The sequence below is a fragment of the Diadema setosum genome, chromosome 19, assembly GCF_964275005.1.
Source record: "Diadema setosum chromosome 19, eeDiaSeto1, whole genome shotgun sequence".
Taxonomy (NCBI): Eukaryota; Metazoa; Echinodermata; class Echinoidea; order Diadematoida; family Diadematidae; genus Diadema; species Diadema setosum.
The window spans coordinates 17,046,483-17,059,900 of record NC_092703.1 but is presented as its reverse complement, the minus strand read 5'-3'; positions in this window follow the sequence as shown (position 1 = coordinate 17,059,900).

Sequence of the window (13,418 nt, the reverse complement as noted above, 5' to 3'; positions counted from 1 at the left end):
AATCGTAACCCGTAACATCTACTCAAGACATACATTCATATTCTTTACACTCATCAGGAGCTGCGCAGTAACATAGATATGTCATTTTATATGCAGTTTCCCCACACGAAGTATAAAATCAACATCATTTAGAGATGGCGAAGGCGAACTGAAAACACTCTAGGGTCAGACTATAATTATTTTCCTGTGTCGCGATAAGCTCCATTAAAGACTTCTCTATAAACACTTTGTTTTTAAACACCATTACAGATTATCTCGTGCGACATGATGTAAAGCCAAGTGTCGAAAAGAGAATCCTTGGGAGATTTGAATTATCACACGATATTCATCCCCATGGAATCGCTAGTCTGTCATTTGTTTTTCTTCTCTCGAACGGCTCATTAAAAACGGTTGTTTTCGTCGCGGAAATTGCGTAAATACACACACACACACACACACACACACACACACACACACAAACAAACAAACAAATAATACTTAAGGAGTGAAATAAATCCATCGCAGGAGCCAAAAAATTGGACTGATGTTTCGGTCAAAGACCTTTTATCAAAGTCTTTGATAAAGGTCTTTGACCGAAACGTCAGTCCATTTTTTTTTTCTCCTGCGGTGTTTTTATTTCACTCCCAAGTTCTTACTCTTGAAAACTATTTATTACACACCGACGGAGAACCTGCATACATGTAGTCCTATATATAATAATATACATAAAAACCTTAATGCCATTTTAGGTTTTTATCACACACACACACACACACACACACGCATATACTGTATATATATATATATATATATATATATATATATATATATATATATAATGCAGGCCTATATATATAAAATGAATATATACACACCAGCATAAATGAAGAGCTTGATCGCAAACTGAGTTAACTCCATTTTTGAAGAAAAAGAGAAATATGGGATTTTTAAAGCATTATTTGAAGAATATTTCTTGTTATAAATGTTAAGAAATTGCGCTTAATCCGATGTGCGATCAAACTCACCCCCACCCCCAAGGTGAAATACAAAATAATCTTGGACTCAAGGAGTAGATTACAAAAGGCATGTTTGTGCGGGGTTTGAATGAATCTTTTAATGTCTTTTTTTTCCGTTCCATTGCTTCAGATGATTTGGTATTCCAGGGCTGCTGTTTCAATTCTGTCTACTTTCCGAAATTTTCCAAGATTTAACCATACCTTTATTTTAAACGGTAACTCTGTGGTTCTTGATTCGTCGATTTGCAAAATCTAGAAATTCCCACGTCCTTAGTTACATATTTGACTAAAAATACGTGAGATAGGGAAATCTTTAAAAAAAGTAATAATGCCGTGGTTGAAATTAAAATTCATCCTAGAAATAAGCAATTTTCGAAACATAAATCTACAAGTGTTTTGAGATAAATATATCTTCAGGGCAGTACGTTTTCCGCTTTTTGTCGCTGCTGTCACACTAGTATAGAGGAATCCTGGTCGTTGTGGGAAAAAAGTAGAGAAAATGCATTCCCTAATTAGCTGTGGAGACGTTGCATGAAACATGCCAACACTTGTTAAGACTGCATTCGAGGAAAGCGCTCTCAGTTTATTACGGCGTCCAACTTGATACCATGTCAATGTTTACTTCTCCAGTCATGGCGAGGTAGGGGCGTCGAAATGCTTGCGACCAGAAACTTCTCATTTTACCGGCCTTCGTGTCTGCCATTAAGGTTTGTGATAATGGAGCGGGGCGAGAACTATGAGGAGATAACGTTGTCCAGCTTCCTACACACCAAGGTCATTGAGAACTTGTCACTTTTTAGTTTGCCAGGAGCTAAATTTAACATCAGAAAAAAATATTTTGTACGTTTCAAGGAAAGTAGCCATCTGAAACTCTTATTGGGTGTGAAATGATATCAGGGCATTGTAAAGAGAGTACGACAAATTCGATACTCTAATAATTACTGGCAGAGTTTAAGCAACAGCATACAGCGGAACCACCACTGACCACATTGCATACAAAAGTGTTCTTTTCTTTCAACTCATATTTATACTCAAATATAGCGTACAAGGGACATTCCATATTCTAAACAGTGGTTTATTCAACGTATAATCTCATGTAATTCCTTGAGAATCCAGGGATAATATCTCAGCTTGGTCTGCCACGTAGTACTGCTTTACTCACTTTCAAGAGAGCCTTGGCGCAGACGTAAAAGGTTGTAAATTGAATGAGGACGAAAATCGGGTAAAAAGCTCAGAGTGAACCCCTTTGGTGGTCGCATGTGTGCTTTTAGAGTATTAACGCTCTCGGATGACGGTGCACTTACTCTAAAACCAGTGATTATTGCCGACGTATAGGCTTCATCATGTGGACGCAGACACTGGATATGCTTAGTCTAGTATTGTCTAGTGTCACAAAAAAGAGCAAGCAAAAGTATACATCGCAACCATAATAACAAACATGCACATCATTTTTCTCTGAATCGCTACACCCAAACACACGTACAGACAAAAAGACATCTAAACAAGAACTCAAACAAAAACGTGATGTCTATTTTCAATGTGAATTGAAGCAAGTTGGTGCCACTTGCCATTTTTTTTTTTTTTTTTGTAATTGCCGACTTTCAGGACGTCTTATATTTCAGCATGACGTGCGGAAAATGCAGCTGAAGTAGCTCCTCGTTAAAAATATCATGCAAAGTACCAAAGCAATGAATTACACACATCGCAACCATAACAGACTGTCAACGGTCAATACACGAGTCAAGAGTGTTGCAGTGGTTGTGTCTGAAACCCAATACATCGACTTTAAACTCCGTCAGTCTCCCGTTTGATATAGACGAGATGAATGATGAAAATTCTGACAGAATCAAAACGAAGATTGAAAAGCTCATAACATGAGTCTCACTCACTGGATAAGACTATTAATATAGGCGATGTCAATCTAAAAAGGATTGAGATATTTCATGGTGATCAGTGGTGCTACTGCGTTGGCTACGTATAACCGATGCACGCTCGGTTTGTGTACTGCTTAGGACGCCATCTTTTATTTCTTCATCATGTCAGGAGTCTCGCCATATGTATTTTGGTGCTTTTTTTTCGGTTAAACTGTTTAGAATATTGCAAGCGTCTTTGAACTTGCACCAGTCTTTAGCCGATGACCCATGCCTTCCTAAACATTCATAACAATTCCCGCCATCCATGAGATTATTATTTACTCAGCTGGAATCAGCGCAACAGGAAGGATCCCTCGCGCCAAACCTCTCGCCTTCACACTGTCTTGTGGACATATTCAGAGATGTTTCCATGGCAACAAGAGAACGGGTTATCTCTCATTCTGATTTAGGCAGAGGAAATTCGATTTGAACGATCCGTTCAGGCAGGGTGATTGATCACGTGTTTCATTTAAGACGGAAGACAGTCACATTGCCCCTTTGTTTGTCTGTTTGTTTGTTTGCTTTTTTAATTTCAGTCCATCTATAATGGCATGCAACGATAGGGAAATGCATGTACTGTTTATCGACATTCCTCCCAATAAATTATAATCCCATATCCCAATATGCAGCCGGAAATTTACCATCTCATTTAAAGATCACAATAAGCTATACATCCTGTGGGTTCATGAATGATCTTGTCTTAGAGGAAAATGATAGACGTCTGAGAGCAATATGAAATCGATGCCCCTACCAAATAGACGTCTTGGAGTGCCTTTTCCTATCGACTGGACAGTGTACCTCTTTCAGAAAACAGAGAATGTGATTTCGTTGTTATTATTGTCCATCACTTTGAATCAATTACAAAACTATGACGCGCATGTATCTACAGTATATAGGCACAAACATCACATGACAAATAATGATTTGAATGAGACCTGATATACAATTCTGGACGAAATTGCCTTTATGATAATGATAGAATGATACAAAATAATAGAGATTCATTTGTTCCAAGGCCAGTATCCCAGTCGAGCTTCGTTTGTGGCGGCGGTCACCAGCATGTCATGATTGTAGCCGTGTTGGAAAGGGTGACAAGACACCAAAATAATACTTGACGATATAAACCGGAGTATTGTCGTATCCATTAGCTGTAATTCCTATAGTTGTTGCACCTCGGGAGATTTAGTGATTTTTTTTTAACATCTCTCTTGTGATTCCATGATTTTCAACGTAGTGATAATGGAAGCAGACACAACGGGAATTCTCGAATATCCGCCCCCCTCTCCCCCCCCCCCACATTCAGACGCCCACTGGTTATTGCGCTCGAAATAAAAACACGTGTTAGATCCAGTTGCTGAACGTGTGAGTGGCCCCTTCCGTTGCAAACTTGTCTCTACACTGGAATCAGTCGCCTCTCCTATTATTAGCTGTGATGCATTGTTGGAATAATCGGTAATGATAGACAATTTACTCTACTAAGCGATCGTTATTTTCTTCCTCACATCGGTCGATGGCAGCTAGCATTTTGAGTTCATAGCCTCAAGTTGCCTCACACGTATCACATACATTTTTTTTTCTGTTGTTTAGTATCTTATTATAGCGGAGGTGGATGAACTGCATTTAGTTACGTTACATTGTCGCTCGTATGGCAGGCGATTATTTTTGTTTTTCCATTCATTTATGAATTTTTCCAATGACGCAATCTTGTTAAAATAGTTTAATAAAGATTGCATTATGCACACGTTTATACTTTTTGAGCTTTCTAATGTATATTCATATAAATTTATTTCACTGATATATCACAGTGATTTTTTTTTAAATTACTGAATATTGGAAATAAAATTGGAATTGAAGTGAATTGAAAAAAGTCGTTGATTTCACTCTTTCACTTGCTTCATTTATCTAATCTCTTGTTTTTGCGGCGAGAAATATAACAATCTTTTGTGGTCTCTGTTAAAGTATGAAGTACTAGTAACAAACCACTGAAAGCGACACATCATCATTCCTTTCGACTAAATCACACACAGAGATGGAATAATTCACAATATCATATGATTAAGCACCGTCAAGCATGCCTATGACGGGGAAGTAAATTGAGGCGTTTCACGAGAATCAGAAAGAATGGTAAGCCGTCATGAAGACGTCAAGGATTCACTGATTGTTCTTGTAGCAGTCCATAACAAATTTGATTCATACTACATGACACTCCCAGGGTCTGGATTAATGCTCATTATATTCATTATCAATTTAAAGGTATCTTGTAGAAATGATAGTTGACTTAATCATGCACACTGTGGGATGACTGAATCAGACAGTTAATGAAATTAATCAAATTCTAGTATATTACACATGAGTTCAAAGAACTAAAATTCATACAAGTCCCCTGACGAAATATTAAAGATACTTAGTGGGCACATAACACAGACACAACATTAATTTGAGTATTCATGTCAGGGAGTACTTTGAGAACCTTATATCTTATACGAACTTAGTGATGCTTCCCATAAAGGTGCATTGGGAAGAGTGAGCCAAAAGAGTACCATAGGGTGCGGGGTGCGAAGGAACGAGATAATCCTCAGCGATGAAAATAACTTTTCTACACAAAAATACACCAATTCTCTTATCTCCCTACGTCATGTCAATATTTGAAAGGATTTTTTAAAAAGAATATGTAGGTTGCTTTCTTTGATATTCACTTGTACTTTTGATGAGCAAGGGCATCGTCCAGATGGAATATTCTTCTTTCAGCCGGGATAAACTTTAAGACTCTATAAGATGGGGACAATATTCGCTAAGTGTGTTGTTGTTGTTGCCATTGTTGGCATGGCTCTGCTAAATGCCTCGTATGTTCCTCGGTAAATATTCGTTTCATATTGAGTGGTTGAATCGACACTACAGGTACTTGAAAAACTTACATTCTTTGTCGATATCGATTACAAAATTGTCGTGTGATCGATTGAAATGCCGCTCGATACGCATCGGAACCGCCTCCTCGGCAGCCGACGCGACATCCCAGCTTTCCAAGGAGTTCTCTTGCATCGTGTCGTCAGACTTCAAGATACCGTTGAATTCAAAGAGCCTCTCTCTTTCACTCGACCATGCTACCCAGACTTGTCCACTCTGTGTAAGAGATTGTCTCGAGGGGAATTTCGATTTGGAGTGGCTATCGAAACAACTTTTACCCCGGGGTCATTGGGATATTTCACTAAGTTGCGTATTGAAGCGAAGAGTATTCCTTTTGATGGACAGCGCTTGACCTCCCTTGGCACTACTAATGATGGACGGATCGAATCTGTAAAAATTTACTTGAGACGTTGAGATATTTTGCCTGTGTGTGTGTGTGTGTGTGTGTGTTTTTTTTTTTTTTTTAATCTCAGCTCCTTCGTTCACATCTGAATCTTCTTGTATATCTTCCATATTGGGGGGGGGGGGGATGTTCACTGTAGAGCTTTTACAAGTACATATTGAGATGAAACTCTAAATAATGACTATCATTATTTAACCTACCACTAAGCTCCCAGTGGTGTCACTGGCCGAGGACGTTGCACCCGACTTATAAAACCTACCACCAGACACACACACCCACACCCACGCACACACACACACACACACACAAACACACAAACACACATGCATTTTAAGCCTACACAAGAAAATAATGAATCATAACAAATGCCACTAAGCGTGCAACGTCTAGTAAAATGACGTTAGTATTCTATGGTAATGGGTTGATGAACTGCTGGGTAACACTTTCAACAATATGTACTTCATGCCAATCTTGAATCAGGAATCTATTCCTTTTTTAATCATGCTGGTTGTAGATCCTGTTGGAGTTGGGCGTGTCAAATCAGGATCGAATAGTAACGATATTTTGGAAGTAAAACGTTTGATATCAGTTTAGATATTTTCACTAGTTAAGTTATGGCTGAGATGAGATGACATGGATAATTGAAAATGATAGATAAAATGGTAAGAATACAGGAATAATTGGTATTAACAGTCGTTCATGATAAGATATTTTGTATGGGTATTCCTATTTTCGTAATGCAAACGTCTCTACTAGATACTCGTGAATCTCAAATGACGTAGTGTACATCACAATACGAATCTTGGTACACAGACTGGAAATGTGTCTTCTTTCCAACAACCGCAGCTGCCACAAAATTATGATTGAAGAAAAAAAAAGGTAACGTATTAATCAAACGTTTTCTGTCACATCCTGTCATGGATGTGTGCTTTGTTAGTTTCTTATTTGTCTTGCATTTGCATTGATTTTCACCACACTTCCACGCTGCTTTTGTTTGTTCGGGCATCGCGGGGCTTTAAAAACTTGGGATTTCACCCTCATCATGAAGTAAAGGGCATTGACATTATTGTGTCACTACAGTATGTCCAAAACAATACAATCGGATATTTTGCAATGATAACTTTCAAAATAATTACACAACTTAAATGCAATTCTAAGTTGTGAAACTAAAACTTGTTACGTACATCATGCATAAAATCTCATTCAGTTTGGTTCAGTGGTCATGTAGAAAATGTGGATCTTCGTAATTCATATCATGGGTTCATATCTACCAAATTTAGCACTTGTATGCTGTTGGCATCCATATGAATGAAAATATTTTGCTCACAGCTGACATGGCAACCAACTAGTGAATTCAAATTTTGTGTATGACATTACATCAATATGTGAGTATACAAATTTGTAAATATGTAGATATCCTGTCATAAACATCTTGATGAAAAAGAGAGAAAAAAAAAGAAAAAGAAAACAGAAAGCCAAAAACGAAGAAGACCTGAATCCAGTCTTCAATGATTTATTCATTTCATATCTTTTATTATTCATTTTCCACACCTTGAAAAACAACAACAACAACTCAGAAATCTGCATCCTTTTTGATGTAATTAATTCTTCAGTTGTTTAGCTGAAATTGAAAAGAAACAAGCAGTCAACTTTGTTTCAAAAGAGTTTCTTTTTTTTTTCTGATAACCACAATGAGCAACTTGGTATTTGTAAGGCGTGAACACAATGGTCAACGCATCTCCTCAAAAAAAAAAAAAATAAAAAAATTGGAGGGAAGTGACTTCTGACATGCTTTACAAAGAACTCCATTTCTTTGTGACCTCTGAAGCAAATCAAACGGGATTTTCTTTAGGATGTATATAGGTAAAAAGTTATAGTTTCATACCCTGAAATCGCATTATGATTGATTCTCTGCTTTTAAAGCAATGTATATTATTGGTTGAGGTGAGGAGTACTTAGAAAACCACTTAAAGAGGAATTCAAAGCTTATTTGATGAAAATCGGTTTTGAAGTGAACGAGATGTCCGAAAACAAAGTAAAACAAAGCGATGCTAATAAAAGGTGGGTCCTACCTTTTCCTGGGATTGCCTTGTTTTGGATATCTCAGCCAATTCAAACCAATTTTCATTAAATTAATTTTGAATTCCTCTAAAAAATTATGCTCTTTCATAACCCATAAGAGTTTTCTCATTATCTCAAAAAATCATCACCATCAAACATTGGAAACCTGAAGACCCATCTCAACTGAAACTGTACCATCCCTCTAAGGTTATCGTTGCAGAAAGTACGATGGGGGGGGGGGGGACATACGGTACAGACACTCCATTTGGTTTTCATTGTACAGAAAATCTAAGCTTCCATCGCCTATGCTAAATTTCCATTAAACTTTTCTACGCATGAATTTCCTAACAAAACTGATTTTCTCCTTGCTGCATGAGCACTGTTTACTTATCTGTGGTATTGTCAACCACAAAGCTCCCAGCACTCGTCAGTACTGTCAACCCAACGAGGACAAACGTCAAATTAATGTCCATTTCTAACAGAAAGGTCAATTACACTTGACTCCGCCTACTTCAACAATCGTCCAGCATCACTTCCAAGCAGACACGAGTCGTCTCCTGCAAATGTGCTCCAGGATAACAGGAGTATTAGAATAAAAACAAAAAGCAAACAAAAACAAAAACAAAACAAAACAAACACGTCTTTTGTAAATATTAGTTTCCAAGCCTTCCGAGCTTGGATGTATTATTGTTTTCTTTTTGGCAGACTATCATTTTCCAAAAGGAGACATGGATTTCCAGTGTCCCGTCGGGGACGAGACGTTTAAATGTTTTACAATTTCTTCTTTTAGCCCGAATTTTGGTCACCGTCACAATACGGACAACTCAAAGAAATAAAATTCGCAGTCATTGCGTGTTTCTCACATCGCATTCATTTCATATATGTCATGCTAATTTTTGTTTAATCAAAGTGCAATTGAAGTCTGTACGGCATTCGTATGATGTGAGTTTTTGTCAGACATTAGGCGTACATAATGTTGTATGATCATGATTAAATAAGTCAGATCTAAAATGACATTCATCACTTTTCCATATTTTTTCTCCGGCCAGGGGATGGTGAACATAATTAGCGTGTGGTAAAAATGAATTTGTAAAGTCTCACAAAAAAGAACAGCTGTTTATTAGAAAGACAATAAAAAACAGAGAGGAATCACTAAATCAGTTTTTTTTTTTTTTTTTATAATTAAGGAGCGCAATGAATATGGGGATATAAGCAAGCGACATGACAGTGAGTATAGGGAAAAACATATTATTGACAAGTGGAACATCAAATAAATCCTCAGAGAGCTTAGTTCTATCACCTGTAATATACTTCAACTAAACGTAGCAAAACGCAAGAATTAAACAAGTTTTTACTTGTCAAAATGATTGATTTTATGCTGCAGTAGTCAAAGAAAAATATGCAAACCAGATTTTTTATTTGTTTGTTTGTTATATATTTGTTTATCTATTTTGGTGTGTTACAAGCTTCTGCACGGAAAGTATATGATAGAAAGGTATTGCTTCAGCTGATGCCCACGATTGTGTTACCAATATTATCATCTTTATGAAGATATTTTCAGAAAATTTATAAGGGAGGTTGACGTCAAGTTTTACTTCATATGCCTTTTTCGTTTGCCACTTTTTGTCCGTATGCTTGGTATACTGAAGGCTACCGTTCGGAGTTCAATACTGTCGGTGTATCTAGCAGTGATCACAATCGTGTGCTACATTTATTGGTGACCCATTTCTGTTGACGTCATGGAAGAAAGGAATCCATCGATATATTACTACACGACTTGTAGTCTTCTTCTGTCGGAAGCCTATCTTAGGACAATTTCTGGCTTCCTTTTTCTCTTCACATGGTCCCTTGCTTGGTGCAAATGCCAGGAAGCTGTGCAGACATAGATAGATTTTTACGGAGGTATGATGACCATTTGAATTTGAAATAGGACCAAAGAAGAAATTCCTTGCCACTGGTTGAGATGAAAATACTGCACTATCTACATTTTTAAATGCATAATCACGATTATCAGTTTCGACTTTTCGTGGGCAGATAAAAAAGTATTGGTTTTTTTTCCCCGATCATTGGCTACAAACAACAACTCTACCTAATTATTTATTGAAAGAGACAGTACTATAATTAAGGCCACAAACCTGACAGAGTAAAAAACTATGATATACAATGGTGGACTGGTGGAAGTGAGGGTATTGTATTAGCTGTCCTTTATTGCAATAGTTAGCTAGATTGTAAGAATTCTATAACTTTCTCTTTGGAGAAAAATAACAATGATAAATCATTGTTTAAAGAAATACAGCGTTTCAGAGAAAAAAAAAACACATACACTGCGTACAAACGATGGAGCTCTCCTCACTCTACATACATGTATACAGATATCATCAACATCAACGAATCTTTAGCAATAATGGTTGCTGGCAACTTGCTTTTGCACATTAAATCTCAAGGTTTTCTTAAATCGTAATTATGTGTTTCGGGTATGCAACGGCTGTCATTGATCCATACAGAGGTGACCCATCCAACTTACAAATATCAATTGTCAAGTTTCAAATTTGACAGTGACTGACATCCTAGAACGCTGACGTAGATATCCACGTGATTACATCTTTATAGTCCCTGTCTTCATCCAAGAAAGCTGTAAAAGACATGCTTCTTTGTAGATGTATGATATGTACTGGACGTAAGAGCTTCAAAGTTCTCTTTACATTTAATCATTTTTGTTTAAATGTGAAACCTGTCTTGGCCTGATTGCGTCAAGGTCGTTGACCGACAACACTATTGTGAAGAGCAAAGGAAAACACAGAAAAAGCCTTGCCGGATGTGTAGGTGCGGTAAACTTATTCCCTTAGCTAAATCAATTTGCAATAAAGCTTGTAACATAAGGTTGCCACACAACCTTTTTCTATTTGCAATATATGTATTGCTTTAACTTTCTTTTATCAGCATCATTACCATGCATTGAAGAATTGTATTGTACTCCTTGCGACCAAATGATAATCTATATCCTATGATACACAAACCAATAAATCAAATCGAGTGAAACAATCCGACATCATTCTGTCATGATACTGTGTTTCTTATTAACTCGGACAGTACAAAATAAATGGGCCAAATTTTACCTTGTATATCTAGCAAGGCTCATGTTCGAGAATTGAGCATACTGTTTTTAAGATGCACAGAGTTGTGGAAGAATTCCAGCCTGTGGCTGAAACAAGTGACCGCGTGGAAGTAAAATGAAATAAATGAAATGAAATCATTATGTTTATATTTCTTCATAACTCTCCATGAATGTGTTAATAAAATAGATTACAGTCACATCAAAATCTGATTTATCGGAAATGGATAGCCATCTGTATGTTCCGATGTCACAACTGCAATGCATGTTCTTGTAAATATTATCTATCATAAGTAAGTCCAAACTTGGTTGATTTTATTTTTTCTATTTCGATATTTAATAAAAAAAAACAAAGCAAAACAAGAATTCTCACCTGTAGCATATGGTGTCTGTCATCCAAGTAATTGACTTCTTGAAGAACAATCTCTGGAAAGATGGCAGCATACCGTCATGGAAAATTCTCGAAGAAATAAATATCGTGTCAGGACAATATAAAAAAAAAAAGAATGAAAGTTGAAAACAAGAAATAATGAAAACAGAATAGAACTTGAAAAGAAGAAATAACACTAGGAATGCGTAAGCAAGTGCAGTAGGATAAACATCCATGTGCGCTATCTATAGATACATCAACGTCAGCGTTTAAAATATTATGTGTTTGGTATGTTTTTATATACAGATAGGTACGGGATTCAAAGTTTAAATAGTTACTTTACGCTATACGTGTCGAGGGACATGAATAACTGACAAGGTAAATGTTAGAGTGAATGTTGGTCTGAAATTACCTCCTAATTATTCTCGAACGTTGTTGTCAGCGGGGGAGGGGAGGGGGATCTTACCTGTCTACTTCGTCCTCGTGGTCTGTGGACTTTCGCCTCTCATACTGGATTATTCTACGGCCTCCATTCTCTGGTCCCAACACTCTATGGTCATTCTCTAACAAAATACATTTCAGACTCTCATATGGATGAGACAGGCGTTAACTTACAAAACAGGCTGGATCTGATATAAATATATCATCACCCACTTGTGTGCCTTGTCTGTAAACGAAAGAAGAAACTTTGGAGTTGGTTAATGTAGTACAAGCTCTCATTCACTCTTGTAATTTCATTTAATTTGAATCTTAAAGTGATATTCAGCGCCGATGGAATATGTTTTCTCAGTATTAAAAGACATTCTTCTTCTGGAATTGCACAATGTACCTGGTTGATACCATTTGCTGAGCATTGCTAGTCACATGGGAGAACCACGAGGGGTGGGCATCATTCGCCCATTTATTTGTATGAGTAGGAAAGTGGACCACTTCTCCGGGTTAGCACCCTGCTCTTTGTGATGATGAAGTGGATTCGTTTACGAGCTTGAGTCGTGAGCAACTCACACATTTGAGGGACAGAGATGTTTTTACCCATCACAGAGGGGACGGTATGGTTACTAGTACACATATCATTGCTGGAATCCCGTGGGTCTGGAGGCAGACGCGCTACCGACGAAGCCAAATCACCGCCTTAGTAGTAACATGAAAATGCATGTTGCCTAAAATATCCATGTAACCTTCCCCTCCCTCCCCCCCCAAAAAAAGAGAGTATATATGGCGCTGTCCGTTTCCTTGAAATGACGATCCCTTCTCGCAGTGAATAGGTCGTTGCTGTACTCGATTAGTCGCCATGTTTATTGTCAACCGGTCACCATCAAATTCCGAACCCTTGTCACAAACAATGGCATACATCGCAGAAAACTTTTTATTATTAGTTATTTTCCAGACGTATGGTATACTGTCATACATACGACCTTTACTCTTTCTCTTTTACGCTGTCGGCGCCGCATCTATGATTTGACTTGGGATGCATGAAAAAAAAAATGTCCCTAGACAAAAGAGGAATCAATGTTTTAATTTTCCGTTCTGTCTGAGTTTTATTATTCATTTGGTGACTTTGATTTACAATAAACAGGGTGAGTTTCGATGTGGAGCGACGAGGAAGAGTCTGTTTGTAATCGTTCCTTCAATTATTGTTTGCGTGCTCGTACAATCGGTG